This window comes from Hyla sarda, chromosome 5 (genome assembly GCF_029499605.1).
Source record: "Hyla sarda isolate aHylSar1 chromosome 5, aHylSar1.hap1, whole genome shotgun sequence".
NCBI lineage: Eukaryota > Metazoa > Chordata > Amphibia > Anura > Hylidae > Hyla > Hyla sarda.
In genome coordinates, this window is record NC_079193.1 from 39,189,883 (window position 1) to 39,205,636 (window position 15,754).

At 44.2% G+C, this 15,754-nt stretch overlaps 1 protein-coding gene across 6 annotated transcripts in view; it reads left to right on the forward strand.

The window, feature by feature from the left end:
- The window catches only part of KIAA1217 (KIAA1217 ortholog), a 692,495-nt gene that overhangs the window by 187,122 nt on the left and 489,619 nt on the right, over positions 1-15,754 (forward strand). The gene's annotated exons all lie outside the window — the stretch shown is intronic.

Genomic DNA, 15,754 nt, shown 5'->3' on the forward strand with positions numbered 1-15,754 from the left:
AGGTGCATAAAGTCACCTGTAGCAATCGAGCACAACATGCTCACTAAAGTAGTAACTGTGAGACAGTGACAGGAATGGTGGTCGAGGATCGCTATATTTCCCCAAGGTACCTGTCATTTGTGGATACTAGGTTTCAGAAAGCACATCTCTAATCTAGGGAAAGCTGGGTGAAATGTGGGGTATCCAGGAAAAAGTTAAAATACTTCGCTTGCTAGGGAATTTGGTAAGCCATGTTATGGGGTCTGTATTTTTATAAAAAGAAAGGCAGGTTTGGTAGTGGGGCCTTTCATCCTCCTTCCAGCCCCGAGTCAGCACAGGTGCTGAGAGGCCGATTAGTACTGGGCTTACAGAAAGGTATAAGCAAGTCTGCACTAGGAGGCTGTGTGGAAGCTACGATGAGAGTTGGTTGGAGTCCTGAGGTGGGCAGTCTTAAAAGGAGTAACACATTTTTTGTGACTGTTTTGTTGGGTGGCTGGTAGTAAGCCACCTGTACAGAGAGGAAAGATTTTGTGTAGTCAGCGCTGGACATGCAGGATTTATTTTGTATTCATTTGTGCCTGATGTTAATGGCTGTATTTGTTTTGTTACTGAGACAAAAAAAATGTCCTGTTTAAAGCAAAACTGACAGCCGGTTCACCAGCACTAAAACCAATACATGGGTTAATAGTGTGGATGAACCAGTTATAACTTACCCGGATCTGTGGTCCAGTTCTGGATATAGACCTGTTATTAGGCGGCATTGCTAATATATCAGTTGCTGGCTTTGTACAATTGAGATGGGATATGGCATGGAGGCAGGGATGCTGGGTATGCCGGGTCCCCTCCCCATTGCTCAAAGCCAGCAATTAACATATTAGCAATGCCTATCTCCAGAACCGGACCACAGTTCCGGGTATGTTATTTCTCATTTTAATCCGATTCACCACTATTATAACCCTGTGTATTGGGTTTATTACGAGGAAAACGGCTGTCAGTTTTCCTTTAAACTTTACTCTCTTGTCCCTGTGTCTGACTGCTATTTTGATGCCTTTTGAATGGGTCTAAAGAGCTAATCTCCCACATTACTAACTGGTTGGTGAGGGTTAATGCTATGTGTGACAATGCCAGGCATTTGTAGCCTAAGGAAGAGTTCTGAATAAGACAGAATCTAACGTTTTCCTTGTAGAGGAGGTGTAACTTGTAGCTCCTGGGCCCCAGTGCAAAGAATCTATCACAGGGCCTTCTACCTGCCATTTGCCATTTATAATATTGGTGTCTTCTTATATGGTAGAGGGGCCTTTGAGCCCCTTACCCCCTGGACCCTGGGGCAACTGCTGCCTCTACATCCTCTATAGCTACTCCCCTGCATGAACAACCAACATTTACTACAATTGTATAGAAGTGTGCCTTGTGCGCCACATGTGACCCTGCCCTAATACATACGGATGATCTGATAATGTCATGTGATGTATTTTCTTCGCCGACCAATGGACGCCTGTACTGCTTGTCTTATAGCACTTAAGTGTTAAATGCGTTTTTTAAGCCTATAACATGTATTCCCTATCCACAGGATAGGGGATACGTTTCTGATTGTGGGTCTGACTGCTGGGACCCCCTGTGATTGCAAGAACGGGTACCCAAGTCACCTGTTGGGTTGTGTGTGCACAGGTGTACCACCTGTTGCTCCATTCCGACAGCAGACTGGGTTTAGAGATCACAGATGGTCCCATTGGTAGGACCCCATGATCAGACACGTGTTCCCTTTCAGGCTGGAATTCTCCTTTAAATATTAGTGGCAACAATTGTGATGCACTTAGAAATATTGCTTGGGGGAACCTGATATTTGCCCGCTTATACTGCCCTCCTGGCATTTTCCCAGTCTCTCTGTCCAACGCCAGTAGCCATGGACCCGCCACCCCCTAATCCTCCTCCTCTTATGATCTGGATGATGAAGAAGAGAGAGACACAAGTGCACAATGGCAAAGCCAAAACATAGTCACTGTTATGAGGCTCTCCGCTCCCTCTGCTGTAGTCTGCACTTGCACGCTGTTCTTCTTTTCCGACTCTATTGACCAACAGCCCCTCTGCTGCGATGTGTTACTTTTGGGGGAAAAAAACCCTAGCTGCATAAATGGAGATCAGATCCAATCTTTAAAGGGGTCCTCCGGTGGAAAGCGTTTTTTTTTTTTTTTTTTTTTTTTAAATCAACTGGTGCCAGAAAGTTAAACAGATTTGTAAATGACAAATGAAAGAAATTGGGGCTCAGAGTCTTGAATATTGGATTAAATTAAAACGTTTTTTAAACATGATATAAAATTGTACATATAAGTATTATATACCGTATTTTTCGTCCTATAGGATGCACCGGCATATAAGACGCACCCAATTTTAAAGGTGCAAAATCTAGAAAAAAAAGATTCTGAACCCAACAGTGATCTTCAACCTGCAGACCTCCAGATGTTGCAAAACTACAACTCCCAGCATGCCCGGACAGCCGTTGGCTGTCCGGGCATGCTGGGAGTTGTAGTTTTGCAACATCTGGAGGACCGCAGGTTGAAGACCACTGGTATAGGAGGTAATACTCACGTGTCCCCGCTGCTCCGGACCCGTCACCGCTGCCCTGGATGTCGCTCCATCGATATCGCCGCGTCCCCGTGGTGTCCCCGATGCTCCGGACGTCTTCTTCCCCGGGATCCACGCTCTCCGTCGCCGTCATCACGTCACTACGCACGCAGCTCCTATTGATGACGGGGCGGCGTGCGCAACGACATGATGACGTCGAAGGAGAGCGCCGGCCATGCAGGGGATCCCAGCACGGAGCAGACACCGAGGAGGCAGGTAAGGTCCCTCCCGATGCAACCGGGTTAGTGTCACTTTCGCTTCAGACGCGGCGGTCAGCTTTGATCGCCACGTCTGAAGGGTTAATACAGGGCATCACCGCAATCGGCGATGTCCTGTATTAGCCGCGGGTCCCGGCCGTTGATGGCCGCAGGGACCGCCGCGATAGGGGTGTATTCGCCGTATAAGACGCACCAACTTTTAGGCCTTACACCATGCAAAATATACTGATCAGCCATTCTAATATTGTGTAGGTTTTCAGCAGCAACCAAAAACAGCTCCGACCCATTGAGGCATGAACCCCACAAGACTTCTGAAGAGGTCCGGTGGTATCTGGTGCAGTAGCAGCAGATCATGCAAGTAGCAAGCAGGGGCATAACTATAAGGGGTGCAGAGGTAGCAGATGCACCAGGGAAAAACTGTTCTGCCACGTAAGACAACACTGGCATTATAAATGGCACATGGTAGACATAAGGGCCCTGTTACAGATTTTGCATTGGAGCCCAGAAGCTACAACTTACCCCTTTGGTCCAGTGCTGGTCCACTGGTTGTCCTTCCATGGATCACTTTGGTAGGTTCTAAGCACAGTATATTGTGAACACCCCACACGACATTCATGTTGCTTTTTTGGTGAAAGTCTGATTCTGTCTAGTGTTGAGCGCGAATATTCGCAATTCGAATATTTATCCAGAATTTTGCGAGTATGGCGAATATAGCGCTATATACTTGCAATTACGAATATTCGTAATTTTTTTCCCCCCCACAGAACACATCACAGTGATCTCATCCTCCCTAAAGAAGGTCTGAAGAAGGCCCCTATACTATTTACTGTATTAGACTGGAGGGCGAATATTCCCGAATATCGTCACTAAAACTATCTATCTGATAGTGACAATATTCGCGAATATGACATGACAATATTCAAAATGAAAAATGTCATAGACCCATTATCACTTCTGTATAGACCAAGAATATTAGGAGATGGATAGATAGATAGATTATATAGATAGATAGGTAGATAGTTAGATAATATAGATAGATAGGTAGATAGTTATCCACATTCGAGCATGCGCATTTACGCAAAGCAAAAATAACAGTGAATATATCGAATATGCGAATTTCGAGAATATAGGACGAATATTCGTCTATATATTCTCGAAATATCGCGAATTCGAATATGGCCTATGCTGCTCATCACTAATTCTGTCTTCTAGACATCACAATTTGGCTGTGGTCAAAGTCCCTTAGATCCCTACGCTGCCCATTTTACCTACTTCTGGCCCATTAAAGGGGTACTCCGGTGCTCAGCGTTTGGAACAAACTATTCCGAATGCTTGAGTTGGCGCCTTTGTGACGTCACACCCCGCCCCCTCAATGCAAGTCTATGGGAGGGGGCGTGACGCCCCCTCCCATAGACTTGCATTGAGGGGGCTGGGCGTGACATCATGAGGGGGCGGGGCTATGACATCATTAGCTCCCCGCGCCAGCTCCAGCGTTCGGAACAGTTTGTTCCAAACGCTGAGCAGCGGAGTACCCCTTTAACTTCAAGAACGTACTGTCCACCTGCCGCCTAATACAGTGTAGTCTTCCCCTCGATCATCAATGTTATTCATGTCACCTGTCAGCTGTCTTAATGTTATGGCCGATCCTTTGTACATGTATTATGTCGATGTAAAATAATTTGCGCAGGAACATCATTCATCAATTCAATGCTATATAAAAAAAAAAGCGTAATGAAAGCCGAAGCTATTGCCTTATCCAAGGTTAACCCACATCTCCCTATTCACTGAGAACAGCAGCATTTACCATAAAACTTGTCAATGAAAAATTAATAAATCATGGCCGTGGGCCGATTAGGATGGAAACAGGTAAAATGAAAAGACTCTTGTACATTTCCAGGAAGAGCTTTGTGGATGTAGCTTCGAAGTGCTGGAGGCCATAATACATTATAGTCTATGTAAATCTTCTGGAAAGGTCATGTGCTCAGAGAGCATTGGTCTTCTGTAGCTGCCGGCGGTGGAGCGGTCATATGTTGCGCGCAAGCAGAGACTGGCTGATAGTATGACAGAAGCATTAGACGGGTGATACTAAGTTAAAGGGGTACTCTGCCCTTAGAGTTAAAGGGGTACTCTGCCCCTCATCTTATCCCCTATCCTTTAAGATGGCTGATCGCGGGGGTCCCGCCGCTGGGGACCCCCACGATCTTGGCTGCGGCACCCCAGACTCGTGGAGGCTCGTGATGTCACAGCCACGCCCCTCAATGCAAGTCTATGGGAGGGGGCGTGACTGCCGTCACGCCCCCTCCCATAGACTTGCATTGAGGGGGCCTGGCTGTGTCAACACGAGCAGGGCGTGGCCGTGACAAGCCTCCTGTGCTGCACCTGATGCTCTAAACGCATGCCGGGTGCAGCAGGGAAATAGCGGGGCTCCCCAGCGGTGCAACCGCCGCGATCAGACATCTTATCCCCTATCCTTTGGATAGGGGATAAGGTGTCTAGGGGAGGAGAACCCCTTTAAGATGAAATGGTTTCTTGTTGGATCAGCAGATGTCAGGGACGCGTGCCCACCCTGAGTCATGTCCTGTACTATTTTACTGCAATAAACCAGAACCAGACGCGTTTCTTATATCAGAAACTGACTAATCGAAGAGAGAAACCATTTATTTGGCCTCTTCTAAGGTTTTGACTCCACAAAATAGCAAAGAAGAGGCAGAAGACGTAAGAGACTGTCCTGATGTGCCCCAGTTTCGCGGTAACACCGTGCCCACTGAGGCAAAATGTACAAAGTCATGATTTCTGCATCTGGAATGACATGTTTGGGGCACTCATGGGAGATGGCATTATGTATGCTGGTTTACTTCTGCATTATTTGTCTAAGAATAGCATGGAGCCCACATTGCCTTCTTTTACAGAGTGCGAGAACAGGACTGTGGGAACTGTTGAGGTCACAGGAGCCCAGCATTACATGGACATCAGCTACGGAGTGGAAGTCACCCCAGAACTTCTTAAAGGGGTACTCCAACATCAGGTTAAAGAAATAAAAAATGGTGCAGAAGCCAAAAGCATTACTTACCAGTCTGCCTGATTCTGAAATCACCAAGAATTCATTTGTTTTAGGGGTCATAGTCCTGTACTTCTTGCTTGTACTTCCTGGTTGAGCTGTTGCTCAGTACCACAATTCCCAAAATGCATTGCTCTTTCTCAGCTCTTCATCACAGTCCTCCCATGTTGCCAATTTCCATCTTGCAGCACTACTGCCAGTTCCATGCCCAAAGCTGTTGCAAAACATCTCATTTCACAACAGACTATCAGTGAGGTTGCAGCACCTGCTATTCATTCTCTGTGTGCTCCTCTGCCTGTGGCATTGTTCAGCACAAGGCAGCATGTTAAAAAGCACACTTCATTCTTCCCTAAATGTCCCAAGATATATATATATATATATATATATATATATATATGTGTGTGTGTGTTTATGACAGGGAGATGATGTAGGCTATAGAGGCTGGTCAGACGTGATGACATCACTCAGTGGGCGGTACTTGAGCTCAGAAACAAGATCCAGCCACAACTCTTGAGACAGGAGAAGAGAATGAGACAAAACCACACTGACATTGAGAGCACTACACAAATTCCTGTCAGGGGCAAATCACACAAAAAACATGCTAAAACGGTACAATCTGAGATAACACTATATTAGTAAGTTATGTGTCTTGGGTTTACAGTCTTATCTAAAATCATTTTTCTAAAACCGGAATTGCCATTTAACATTGCAAAAAAAGGAACATAAATTATGTAAAATAAAAATCCAAAAAACTATTAACATAAGTTACACAGACAATTGCAGCTTTTTAAAAATGTAAGTCTATGTGGAAAACGCCTGCTATGTTAGACTGTCTCGACTAATGTGTCCCAACCTGTGTCCCAACCTGTGTGCCTTCAACTGTTGCCAAACTACAACTCCCAGCATGCCCGGTCAGTCATTGGCTGTCTGGGCGTGATGGGAGTTGTAGTTGGCAACAGCTGGATGCACACTGGTTGGGAAACACTGGTCGAGACTCAGTTTGCACTGTTCAAAAATACAACAATTTTCAATCATCCCCACTGTGTGCAAAGCAAAATCAGAAAACTCCACATCTGCATTATGCTGGGGAGGGTTAGTAATACTAATGCACTTTACACAGCTTCTCCCCAGTGCAATGTGCGCCACATTAATCTGCCGCCGGCCATAAACACTGCTGCCAGTTTTTCCTTATAAAAAGAAGTGTCAGGACAGATAAATGAGTTGCAACCTGCAAAACTATGACACCCTGCCAACTTTTTTCCTGAAACATTCATTAGTGTCAGAAAAACATGGCGCAGGGGGCATCATAAATATGACGTTTGGCCCTAATGCCATGTGTTTCATTGGATTTATTTCAGTAGACTGGGAAAAAACGGGTGGTAAAAAATGCCAAAAAACAAACAAACAATATCAAGGGGGGAATTTATCATTTGTACCTGTTTTGCTTAATTATTTTTAGCCTGCATACCAAAAAGGATTTTAAAAAAATCCGGGACAAAAAAAAAGATAAAGTAAAAAAGAAAAATGCAATTTTTCTAATTTTGGGGATTTTCGTTTCTACGTAGTGCACTTTACAGGAAAAGGTACATGTATTCATTCTGCCGGTCAATACGATTACAATGATACCCAATTTATATAGCTTTGGTTCAATTTTACTACTTAAAATTGTCCTTTTCTGATCCTTATAACTTTATTATTAATCTGTCTGTTTGAGGGCAAATTTTTTGCGCAGTCATCTGTACTTTTTTTTTTAGGTACCATTTGTGTTTAGATGGGGTTTTGATAGCTTTTTATACATTTTACACCGTTTACCATGCTGGATTGTAAACATTATATTTAAATCGTTTGCACAATTCTGCATGAACCAAATATGTTTATTTTTATTTTTTTTTATGTTTTTGTTTATAAATTGGGAAAAGGGAGGGTGAATTAAATTTTTATTAGGGGAAGGGGTTAACGTTCATATTTTTTTAAATGCATTTTTATTTTTTATTACACATTTTTTAAGTCCCTCCTATAACATGCAATCTTTTGATTACCAACATTGTTCAATGATATGCCATAGCATGATACGGACATGGGACGTTGGGATTCTCCCTATTCTTTCCTTCTTGTTACATCAGTTGGTAACAGCCGCAAGACCAAAACGTCCTCAATATGGCATCTTATCTGAATCTAAATATGATCATCTCAGTCAGGATAAATTGAATCCGTAAGTCTGCTGTCGTAATTTAAAGGGAACTCGTCACAATCTCCGGCCGCAGGATATGTTTAAATTGGCACTGCCAGAATCAAAAAATGTTATACGTTGTACAAATAGTATTTCATGGCTTCTAAAAAAGGACCCCTAGGTGTCTCCCTTACATCCAGAACATAATCCTGTCTGGCTGTAGCATCATCTTTGTCCCAGCTGAAGCACGGACTGGGAAAAAGTCCAGAAAGTTAGGGCAGGAAGAGCACTCCTTTGTGTTCATTCCTGTCCTATCAGACTGCAGCATGAAAACAAAGAGGAGGGGGTTACAGAGCAGTAATTGGATGAAGAGACCCAACACAGTACAGCAGGCTCAGGGAGGAAGTAAATGCATGGTGAGGGAGGGCGAGCTCAGTGCTTGCCATGGACATGCCCTTTCCAGACAAGTCAATGTCAGAATGAGTGAGCAGCAGAACAGAGGGATTTGTGAGCCAAATACAAAAGCTAGACATATAAAAGAGACATGTAAAGAATTTGCATGACCTAGTGAATAACATTTAGAAGCATTATTTTTACTGTGATATGAGAGGTACAGTTTAAAGCTCCCGCAATCTTGTAGCCCAAAACTTGCTCTAAGACTAAAACAATCAGAGGACAAATTTCTGGAAGACCAACAGACTTTGCAAGGGACTTCTGAAAAAAATGTCCTCCTTTTGTGTCAGCCATGGACAACGTCTGGAGGTACTTGAGTGCCCCGGAGCTTTAAACATATCCTGCCCCCCCAAGATCGTGGCAAGTACCATTTCAAGAAAGGAGACAGAGAGCCATATGGAAATATAATTTTGCGTAAAAAAAAAAAAAAAAAGGACTGTCTAACGTATCTGGAAGAAGATGGGCTCAACAACAAGCACCCATTGATAAGCGAAGTGCACAGTTAACTTCAGGATTTTACGGATCATGGCGGCAGCGCTGGTGGTTTGTCATGCTGCCATAGCTGCGGATAGGCTTGTAGACTTGGGAACTTTTACGATTATTCTTGTTCTATTTAAACAAACAAGACATTCATTGTTTGAAGCCTAGACGATGGGTGATTCCAACGAGACTCAGGATGAATCAGATGCCTCATGTCTTTATTCACACCTTTATAACTGGATTCTTTTGTGTGAAAGACTCGGTTTATAGGTGAAATAGTTATTTGCTCAAAAAGTCAAGAAGAAGTAGCAGCTTGTCCCCCCGGCAAACACCTCGCGCTCTCCCTCAAGTCTTGCGGCCGACCTGCTATCATTACTCATTCAATTTCTCTAAACCTGCCAGGATGGGATTGTGTAACCTGAACCGGCTGCTTTTCAAGTTTACCCAGAGGCCTCGGAGGTTAACATTCCTGGCTCTGTGGCTCTGGAGAGGGTTTTAAAGCATTTTTTCAGCGTGACTTGTTCTCTACACCACATAACAAAGGTGATGACACATTATCTTATCAGAGCTGATGGATTAAGTGCTTCAGCACTGGAGCTGCATGAGAGGCAGGGATGATTCCTGGAACCATGGGTGTCTGCTGGAGGGTCAAAGACACTTTGATCAAGACCTTAGAAGTGGTGTACATCAAAAAGGACAATATACACAGAAATGCATAAACAGAATAAAAATAAAAGGTTGTCCTAAAGGTCATAAAAGCTAAGCTGGTTTATAGGCAAAGCCTGTTCTGGGCTCTCAGATAAAGTAGGTATATGTCAGTTGATACCCTTAAAGCATACCTGTCAGTTCTCACAAAAAAAAAAAAAAAAAAAGAATTACTATATTACCTCAAAGTCCAGTCCTGCAGCCGCCATCAGTTCAAGTAAGATAAAGTCACAGCTTTATGAGTCAAGTCAAGTCAGTCCCTGTACTCTGTCAAGTCAGCCTGGTCTGCATTCAATTGTCTAGTCCTACTACAAGTCCCAGAAAGCCCTCAAGGTCTGCATCACTGGTCACCTCCTTGGGCCCTGGCTGAACTGTATAGAGATTACCATCTGTCTACCCTCAGTAAAGCTACCGTTGTCCGTAACTTGGTGACGGAGTCTTTATTGCCCCCCGTGTCTAGCCCAGGATCCAGCGGTATACCTTCGGGTGGTTATAGGCTAAACCACGCCCTGGCTTCACGAATACAAGGGGTTAATGCCATCTGCCCCTAGGGTGACAACATCTGCCCTCATCACACCCAGCTACCACAAAAGGAATGGTACCAACCAAGACGGGGCCCACTCTCTCCACGGACCCAGAGCTGCATGGACATTTTTTTTAAAATGATATGAATGTCACATACCAATACATTAAAGAGAAATCACAAAATACATGACACTTTAACTTGGAGCTGGGGTCCAGAGCAGACACCATAAAGTAACATCCACCTGACTGGGCAGGTTTACAAGAGTGTTCCGCACTGGGACACCACAGGATCCTGCATGGAGAGGTTCATGACCCTCTGGAGACACCAGCAGATACTATTACCTGTTTGCTGCTCAGCACTGACATTTTTACAGCTACCCTTTTAATATGATTCATTTGTCTGACAGAAACTTTCCTAATAAACCTTTATCAGATCGGATTTGCCTGTTCTCTGAATCCCTCACACGCCTATCCACAGTACCATGATCTTTCTTCAGTTTTCATAAAATATCAATTGTTTTCAAACCTTTTACGAGACATTGAACTATTTAACACTTTTCATCTCCAGAAAGGTCTTTTTTTCCACCACATATTGGATGAGAACTGTGACTTAGTAACATAGAACAATGGGGGAGATTTATCAAAACCTGTGCAGAGGAAAAGTTACCCAGTTGCCCATAGCAACCAATCAGATTGCTTCTTTCAGTTTGCAGAGGCCTTGTTACGAATGAAAGAAGCGATCTGATTGGTTGCTATGGGCAACTGGGCAACTTTTCCTCTGCACAGGTTTTGATAAATCTCCCCCAATGGCCCTCATTTACTATTGTAAACCCGACTTGTTCCAATGTAAAGTATAGGACAGTGGTCTACAACCTGCGGACCTCCAGATGTTGCAAAACTACAACTCCCAGCATGCCCGGACAGCCAACGCCTGTCCGGGCATGCTGGGAGGTGTAGTTTTGCAACATCTGGAGGTCCACAGGTTGAAGACCACTGTTAGAGGAAGTTGTACTCACCTGTCTCCGCCGCTCAGGACCGTCACCGCTCGTCACCACTGCCCGGGATGTCGCCGTCTATCGCTGTCTCTGCGTTCCCGATGCTCCGGCAAGGCCTCTGCTTCCCCGGCATCCTCCCTCTCCGTCGCCGCCATCACGTCGCTACGCACGCCGCTCCTATTGGATGACGGGACGGCGTGCACAGCGACGTGATGACGTCGATGGAGAGCGCCGACGATGCAAGGGATCCTGAAGAGGACGAGCCGGAGCCCCAAGGACAGGTAAGTGATCGTCAGCGGACCACACGGGGCACCGTAAACGGCTATCTGGTGGCAGCTGAAGCAGTCAGCGCTGCCGGATAGCCGTTTATGCGATGGCCCCAACATACAAAAGCATCGTATGTTGATGCTGCCTTCAACATGCGATGGACTCTGAGAGGCCATCGCATGTTGAAATGATCGTATGTCGGGGCCATCGTAGGTCGAGGGGTCACAGTATAGGATAAAATAAGGTTACTCACCATGCCCGATGTCCTTCAGGCCGTTCTCTATTGTGTAGAAAGGTAGTTTTAAAATTGTTATGTGCTGTATACTAATGGCCCATAAGTAGTCATCTGGGCATGCAGCATGCAGAGGTAGTCACGGCGCTTTGGGTTCTAATCCTGCCTACTTATGCTTGACTGACAGCCCAGGAATGGCCAAAGTCACTGCTCTGCTCCCTCTGTCTCGCACATGCCCAGAAGCACCAATATCCTTGGCTTTGAAGTAAAGCTTTTGGGCAGGCATGAAACTTCAGTGTGCAGAAGGAGCAGAGCGGTGACTTTGGCCGTCAATCACGCATAGGTGTGATTAGAGCGTTGTGACTGCCTCAGGATGCCGCACACTGCAATGACTAGGGACAGGGCATTAGCATATGGCACAGGCCAATTTTAGAACTACTTTTCTACACTATAGAGGACAGGCTGGAGGATATTGGGCAATGCAAGAAACATTATTTTACCCTATATAACATGATGCCACCAGTTATATAGGGTAAAATCTGATGACATGTTGCCTTTATTGGACCTGCCCCCATATGAAATTAGAGGCATATGGAAGTACAGTAGAACCCACCATATGGTGCCATATTACAGCTCTGTAGAGCCCTGTGAATGAGGCCTTACAGTAACTTTGTCATGTCTTTATGTGAGGTTACCGAGATTATATATTTTGGTTCAATAAATCGGCACAGCTTGAGTTTATTTCTACCCATCTTACTGCGAGACCGAAGTTTTAGACGTTCTTCAGAATGATTTGGTCACTTGGCTTCACTTCACGTGTCTGTACGGATGTATTCTTTTCATGTGTGCAGGGATGTTTTACATGTTGGCGTTGTGGATGTTTTGTTGTGCTGGCTGTTTCTGTAATGTTCTCCAAATGATATGGGATAAATGTGATTAAAGACAGCTGAAGGGGAGAGGGCTGCGGAACGTACCGGACCAGGGCTGTAAATGAGAAGCAGGCCTCAGTGACGTAGGGCGCGGCGCACTGTATCCGTATACTGTATCTGAATCGCTTTACTGTCGAATTCTTAAGAATAAACTAGAATGACAATAATTAGATCGATAGACGTCACACGTTTTTGTTTCCTTTATTTTCCTAATCTAATAAACTAAATTGCTTAAAGAAATCCATAGATATTAGTCATTGAAATCACAGGGACTGACATCACGACATATTCTTCTCTAAGAACGACTGCTCTGGCAAGTTACTACATCAATTCGGGTTTTGTTCTGGGAACCTCGATGTGTTCATCTGACAACTGATTTTTCTTAATCATTATAAAAGAGAGAGGCGCTCCCAGTGTACACCGAAGGACTAGGTTCGAGATAGATAGAGTGACAAAGGGCTCACTAACCTTTCTTGCTTGTCCTAGGATTGGAACAACACTATAGAAAGCATAAAATGAGGAATCCACTGCAGCACTTCCCAGTGGGGTCCGGCGTCCAGCCATAAGGAAGAGCTAGATGAAAAGTCAACAGATTAAATAGGCCGGGATACTGCTATGGAGGATCATCTGGATAACCAAGAATGCTCAAGGCATCCACTTCGTCAAATTATAGATTGGGTGATGCTTAATCTCTGATTTGTGGAAGTGAATGCCCCTCCATAGCGCTCTTGGTAATCCAGATGCACCTACATAGCTGTGTCCTGACCTATCTACTCTATTCATATTCCTTGCAGCATGTGAAGTATTAAGGACCCTGTACACATTAGAGAAAAGTCAGCTAGACCTGTCGATTTCAGGAGGACTAGCTTTCTGTCTAATGTGTATGGGGGGGTCCTTCAAACTCCCTCTGCACAGATGAGGTCAGGGGAGAGAAGGTTGGGGCATGTTAATTTCAACTCCCCTTTTCCCCCTGACACCTCTGTCCATGTCAGGAACTGTCCAGAGCAGGAGAGATTTGCTATGGGGATTTGCTCCTGCTCTGGACAGTTCCTGGCTAGGACAGAGGTGTCAGCAGAGAGCACTGTGGTCAGACTGGAAAGAACTTCACAAATTTCTCTGTAGTATATCCATAGTATACAGCAGGTGATAAGTACTGGAAGGGTTAAGATTTTTAAATGGAAGTCATTTACAAATCTGTTTAACTTTCTGGCACCAGTTGATTTGGAAACAATGTTCTCCACCGGAGTACCCCTTTAAGGCTGGGTTCACACACAGATTCTCTTTGATAGGTTATCCTTGGATTTCTGGTGCATTTCATTCTTCTTTACTGCAAGTTTTTTTGTGGTGCAGACTTCACATGAAATAAGGGATTTCACTAATAGTGATCTGAGATACACACCTAATAAAAAAATGTGCTATTGTTCAGTGTGAACATATTGCTATTAACAACAAGCAAGCATTTTTTCATATAAAAAAAAAATACACTGTGGGAAATTGTCTGTAAAGGGTTACTGTCATTAGAAAAAACTTTTGACACGTTGCCCACACATTTCAAAAGTTTTGATCACACTGATCGCTGTGGTCGCTAGTTCAAAGCCAAGGAAGTTTGTGGCAGTGCTTGGCTCTTTTCACAGCTGTCAATCAAATCCAAACTTTTCACTGTATAAGTCAATGCAGACTTATATAGAAAAAGGTTGGATGTTCTGGTCGGCTAGGGAGTCGAGCGTGCGATCGAAACTTTCAACATGCAACATGTCATCAGTTTTTTCTAATGACAGTAACCCTTTTAAAAGTGTCAAGATAGAGGACTCTTTCTATTAACTCTGTATGCCCTATACCTTGGTAAGGTGTATTGAACCCTATGGTTATGCTGTGGACACACCACTGTATACACCAGAATACTGATCCTATGCCAATGTATACCTGTGGCGTACAGCCAAAACTTGAGGTATACATTGGCATATGATCAGTATTGGCAATATGGCGGCTTCTAACGTCTATGATCAACAGGTATCAATAAAGCTCCCAAATTCTACTATCCAGAAGTATACTGACAACATTATATCAAACTGGATATAAAATCTGTAAAATCTAACAGACACCACAATAAAAAATTTTATGTTGGTTATAAAAAAGTCAGACGAAACATAAAATTTACCGTATACGGAGAGATAATTAATCCTAACTCGGTTGCATTTTATGCGGAGATCTTCCAAAGCGTGAAACTGGAACTATTGATTGAGTCCTTTTTATTGGCACAGAGAAGTGTATTTTACCAAGAACAGAAGTGAATATCTTCAAGTGCCCGGGCGCTGATTTATGGCGGCTAATATATTCGCCTCTGTAATACAAGACAATATCTAGAGCTGTTTATCTGATGAATACTAAGCACGACAGCCAGGGCTCCAGAGAGGAGCAAATAAAAGGGAGCCGGTGTTGACAAAAGTCATAAAGAGTATAATAGATATTCCTTCCCCTCTAATAGGAGGTTTAGCGGGAGAGCCGCCAACGTCTTGGTAAAATAATAGTCGGTGGAGAAAGTGTGAAATTGAAAGACGGTTGGAAAATATTTGCTCCATTACATTTTATTTTAATAGTCTTGAGTTGTGCCGGGTGGTGACGTACATATAAAGCAGAAGGCTAGTGTTGACAGCGCTCGCGTTAGGTTGGCCATGTGGGAGAAATCTCTATAGGCATCAGACCAGAACCTGCACCAAATAAAACCCCACTATTTATTTACACAGGCTGAATGGCAAATAGTTTCTTCTCTTGTTGGTTTCTCCAAGGACTCAATGACAATAGTTTTCTTTTTCAGATATCAGATGTAAAATCATGTCCTTCTACCTTCAGCTACGTCAACATATTTGGCGATTTAACCCCTTAAGCACGCAACAGGTTTTTGTCTTGAGGACACAGCCAATCTTCATTTTTGCATTCTTTCTTGTCCTCGGCTTTTAAAGGAGTAGAGCAGTGAAATATAACGTATCCACTATCCAACCGCTGGGACCATCCGCGATCTCCTGAATGGGACCTTGGCAGTCTGCCGGAAGTGGCTGTTCCAACCCCCGCAGGAAGCCGTGGCGGACACCACGTGTGAGCGTGTCAGCTGGCGCTCTGTACA